Genomic DNA, 6000 nt, shown 5'->3' with positions numbered 1-6000 from the left:
ATAGAGGTCAACTAATGTTGCCCCCCCCCCTTTTTTTTAGATAAATTTGTGCTGGAGTCTAATTATGGAGTTATGATATCAATATATTCAGGAAAGACAGGTTAATACAGTACTGACCCCAAATAGTTAAGCTGCCAAACAGATTTTGCAAAATAGAAACTCCTAAATTATTTTTATATAAATTGTTCCTCTTGACCATGCTAAACTGTGACTATCACAAACCTTCTGAGACCATTAGCTGAACAAACCATTTTAAGTTTGTGGGTCAATGAAGAAGTCAGCTGCAAGTGGGAGGGGATTGCTCCAAAAGTAAAATTTAATCAAAAAAGTCTGTTAGCCATAGAACGCTTGCTTTAGAATCCAAAGAAAGGCAACGGTCACGCTTATGAGAAAAAAATATTTATTCCTGCCATGAAGCTCTTGGGGATACCATATTACCCAGGAATACTGAGGACAGGGTCATTTTCTATCTCTCAAACATTTTGTGAGTGACAACTGGCTATCCATTTGGTATTTTTCCTTAAATACATATTTTTAAGTATTTATTCTTTGCCAGAATTTGTCATAGACATGTTGGGATGACTAAGACCCAGGACTGCATTCAAGAAGATATCCAGTCGTTTCAAACTTATGTAAGCTCTGACTGTGTACATAATGTAGAGGAATAGAACCAAAGGAGTAGTGATCAGTTACAGGGGTGGCAGGGTGAGGAGGGTGGTAGGAAATTTTTCACCAAAAGGAAGTAAGTTTGTGATATTAACATTTTGGCTAAAATATATTAATAAAAACTAACATGATTGATTTCTTAATACATGTTAAGTAAATTAATTACTTCATTTAGTACTAATTATTGCCCTATAAAGCAGATAATATTATCTCTGTGTTAGCAATGAGGAACCAAAGCCCAGGTCACATAGGAAGAAAAAGTTAGAGTTGAGATTTGAATACAGGCATCTTTCTGAAGCCAGTACTCTAACTACTTCATTATGCTGCCTCTCATGCAAATCCAGGTATGAAACAAAATTATGCTTTTGTAGAACTAAAAATGGCTCAGTGTATCTGAAGCAAAAGCTGTACTTGAGAGAGTGGAAGGGTAAAGGATTTGATGGAAAGATTAGAAGACAGACCAAGGGAGACCATGCACATGGAGTAAGAAATGTAGACATTTGACAGAAGGCAAGAAAGTCTAATGACAGACTCACAATATCCAAGGTAAGAGAATGATGGCTGCCCAGAGTGAAGAAGAAGCATTGAATTCAAAAGGACAAGGAGTGGATAGAAAGATGATGATTCTGAAGAATGCAGAGGATTTGGGGATGTAGTGAAGGTGAGGAGTAAAGGTCTAGATGAATTCTAGTTATAACCTGAGCAGCTAGGTGTATATTAGTACCACAAGCTGGGACCCAAGAGAGAGAGAGATGCTTTTCCAGAGTCAGTGTTTTTGTGCCTTTGAGGGTTTCATGGGCATCTTTTAACAGATGTTTGTACCTAGTGAATGCTTAAGAAATCGTTATTTAGTAATGAGAGACTTCTTTGAGAGAAACATACAACAGTCTTTGGACAAATATACCATATTTTCCTCCCTTTTCCAGGTAAAAAAAATTTTCCCTTTTACCCAACCCATGTAAATATACAGGAAAAAAGCCAATATTATGGTTTTCCTTTTTAGATTCTGATCCAGAAAATCCAGCAACTCACTTTGAAAATATTTAACTTTTTTTGGTATATCAATATGAGACATTCAAATTGCTTTTGCGTTACAGACATAATCTCACAGATAGTCACATCAGCTAGATGAAATGAGGCATGGAACAATTTATCCCTATTTTTAAAAGGTAAAGAAAGGTTAAGTGACTCACTGGATTGCTCAAAACAGATGCTCAGTTCTGAAGTCAGCTTGGTGCATGTAAGAGCAACCACAAAATGGCTGCATGACAGCGTGTAAATTGAAGTTTACTGATACTTGATGCATCTTGACTTCTTAGAGTCTTAGTTTACCTGTGAAAAATGAGCTTAGAACTGCAAAGGGGAATAGAAGTGGTATTTCTTCAAGGGAGGCAGTTTATTCCTATTTCTTTATAAGATTTTCCTCTGACTTGTGCTTTCTGTGAGCAAGAATCTCAAGGTGATGTTCAATGTCAAAGAAATATCCACAACATGTTTGGCAGAAATGTTCACTATGTAAAAGGGCTTTTACATTAGGCATTATCCAATATTCTATCTGTCCTCATATAATTTTAGATTTTATAATTTTGTCTCTAGGTCATTTCACCTAGTCTTTTCTGATGAATATATATGTCAAATCTAGCCCTCTTCCCTGAAATCCAGACCCACATATGGAACTGTTTCTGCAATTCTTGGGCAACTAATAAGTCTCTAAAAAATTAGTATATTCATAGTTGAGTTACTTATATTCTTTCTATTGCAATTTTGCTCCTCCTCTAGTCTTTTGCAAATTGCCAATTGAAACTCTGTTCCTCCTGTTGCTCAGGTAAAAATCCTGGAGTAATCCTTAATGTTTCACCCTTACTCAGGCCCCAAATTGGGTCTTGACTAGATTCTGCCGGCTACATTTTCCAATCTATTTGTATTAACTCTACTGTCTCACCACTTAAAATTGCTGACACTCTTACCTAAAAAAAGTGTAATAGCCTTCTAACCTGTCATCCTGATTCTATTTTTGTATCCTTAATCAATTGCCACCATAGTAGCTAGAGTCATTCTGTTAAATCGTGACAGTATATTATTGCTTCACATAAAAACTTCAGTGCCTTTCCTTCACATTGACAATAAAAGTTAATGTCATTACTAAGATCCAAAAGACCCCAGTTGATCTGGCCCTACCACTGCACATCTGAATTTTCTTTCCTACGTTCCCTCTAGCCCATTCCTTTCTGTCAACCTTTTGACTCCTTCATGTATGAGCCAAACCCCTGCCTCAGGGCTTTGCACTTATGGTTCAGCTAGCCTGAAGAGATATTTACATGACGTGTCTTTTCTCACATCCTTCAGATCTTCAATTTTGCTTGAGACCCTCCCAAACTACCTGCATTAAAATTGGAATTATTGTTCCAATAAACTTTATCCCCCTTCTCTGCTTTAATTTTCCACTTAGCTCTAATTCTACTTATAATACTCAATATACATATTATTTTTTTTTCTTATTTATTTTCTTGCACACTAGAACTTAAGCACCATGAGGACAGGGCTATAATATCTTCTGTCAGTGGTTTGGCACATGGTTACCATTCAATAACTATTTATTGAATGAATAAATCTATACATTTTATCCTTAATAGAATGACCTAGAACTTTGTAAAATGTATTCATGGTTTTTAAGAAACTTCATCATAGAAGAACAGTTGCTCTCATATCATGGACCTATGAGGAGATTTATGTTTATTTCATATATTAAATTTAAACACATATAATTGTCAATATTAAATACTGTAATTAATTTTTGAAATAAAATTGTTTGCTTTATTTTCAGTGCTGATTGCATATTTCCTTTGGCAGTTTATAAATATAATTCCCAAATTCTGAAATCTAAAGAGGTAAATCATACTAATTAAAGAAAAAAAAAGCTGTCAGTTACTCAGAACCTAACTGCTCTGTGATCAGCTGCACCTCTGCAAGTATATACAGTTAAATGCTGACACTCATAGCTTGGCAGAGAAAAGACCTGGACTCCACTGTTATTTCAGCATCATGAAATGATCATCATGCTATCACCATTTTTTCCTTAACTTAAAAAAAGTGAATATCATCTACTGAGGATTTTGAAATACCAGGCTAAATTTTCATTTTCCTTTGTATCATTGTAATTCCTTTTTAAGTGGGTTCCTCTGGAGGAAGGACAACTGTTTTACAGTGGACAAAACTTTGCAGGTTATCTCCTTTTACACACAGAAACCCCAATTTAAAAATAAAAGAAAGGATGACTTCTACAACATTTTTTTCTTGAGTGAACAATAATTAGTGGTGAGTCTGACACTTTGAAACAAAATTTTCTAAAAGGTTAAAGAATATACTAAAGTCATGTCTGTTATCTATTTTCCTCCTACTTTAAAAATTGGCTAGGCTGATCTTATTTAGTCTATTTATATGCCTTCAGGATATCTGAGAGGACTTCTATTCAAAGTGGCCAATGAGATATGGGCAAGGAGGAAAAGACATCCTTGTAATATAGGGAAGCATGGTCAGGTCAAATGCTGTGATGGGAATGGAATGATGAAACAATTAACTTGTGATGTAATTAAAATTGTGCTAGTCCTTTTCCAAAGTGGCACTCCTGAAGGGTAAGTTTTTCTTATTCCCATTTTATAGATTAAAAAATCTAAGCTGCTTGTCCAAGAAAATATATTTTATTTTTATATGTACATATACACATGCATAGATATACATGCCTACAGTACACATGTATGCATGTGTATAAAATCTTCCTTTATTGCTAACATGATTTAGGTTAGCTTTAAGACCTTCAGGATAGGAGTGGCCATAGTGGCTCAGTGGTTAACGAACCTGACTAGTAACCATGAGGTTGTGGGTTCGATCCCTGGCCTCGCTCAGTGGGTTAAGGATCCGGCATTGCCGTGAGCTGTGGTGTAGGTTGCAGACGCGGCTCGGATCCTGTGTTGCTGTTGCTGTGGCTGTGGTATAGGCCAGCAGCTGTAGCTCTGATTGGACCTCTAGCCTGGGAACCTCCATAGGCCACGAGTTCGGCCCTAAAGGACAAAAGACAAAAAAATAAATAGAGCTTTAAGATAGTAAGTAACAGAGTTGAATTTGGAACATAGTTTCATGCGACAGTAAATACTGTGCTTCATCTTTTAAATCACGCTTAATTCTTTAGGTATATGAAAGTATGTGAATGACCCAGTGATTGACTGTTATTTAGGATTTGTCCTTCCTCCATCCAAAAGAATTTAAGTAAGTAGATTTTTTACTGTGACCATATTATCTAAAACAGACATTGTTTTTCCTTCTAGTGGAAATAAAATAATTCCAGGAAGCTCTGATCTTGATGTTAAGCCATAATATTTTTAACACAACACAGTTACTCCTGAGAAACTCTTGACTTCATAGAGAAGTTTGTCTCCTTAGTACTTTATCCTTAAGCTGATATATATTCTCCAGTTTTAGTTCTTTGGATTGTCATCTTTGTGATTAGAAAACACTGGAATTTTTTGTCTATCTTTACTATGTTCTTCCTCCTCAAAGGTAGCAGCAAAGTCAATCTGAAGAAAGTCACCTTCTTTTAAATTTTAGTTACCTGGATCCAAAGTTTTCAAGACTTTTGAGCAAATAAACTTTATTAAAATGTTTTAATGTATAGACTGATGAGGAGAAAGAAGGGAAAGGAAGAAAAAAGGAAGGGAAGGGAGTAAAGGGAAGAAAGAAAAGAAAGAAAGATTCTATTCTCTCTATAACTTAAAGGAGCTACATTAATCTATTCTTTTGATGTGGGTTTCCATAAACAGACTTTTTTTTTTTTTTTTTTAGGGCTGCATCTGTGGCATATGGAAGTTCCCAGGATAGGGGTCAAATTGGATCTACGGCTGCTGGCCTACACTACAGCCACAGCAACATGGGATCTGAGCCTAGACTCAACCTATACCACAGCTCATGGCTATCCAGATCCTTAACCCACTGAGCAAGGCCAGGGGTTAAACCCACATCCTCATGGATACTAGTTGGATTTGTTTCCATTGAGCCATAGTGGGAACTTCCAGGCTTTTCAAATAAAATATTATAGCTGTACCCAATAAGGGCCCCTTAAGTGTCAAATATAATATTAAATTATAAGGTGTCAAGTATATATTTTTGCATTAAAGTTATTTCATCTATTGGTTATATATCAGCTGTTACCAAAAAAGAGAATCTCAGAGTTCCCCTCGTAGCTCAGTGGTTGACGAATCTGACTAGGAACGATGAGGTTGTGGGTTCAATCTCTGGCCTTGCTCAGTGGGTTAGGGATCCAGCATTGCCGTGAACTGTGGC

This window comes from Phacochoerus africanus, chromosome 4, assembly GCF_016906955.1.
Source record: "Phacochoerus africanus isolate WHEZ1 chromosome 4, ROS_Pafr_v1, whole genome shotgun sequence".
Taxonomy (NCBI): domain Eukaryota; kingdom Metazoa; phylum Chordata; class Mammalia; order Artiodactyla; family Suidae; genus Phacochoerus; species Phacochoerus africanus.
Note: the sequence above shows the minus strand (reverse complement) of the source record.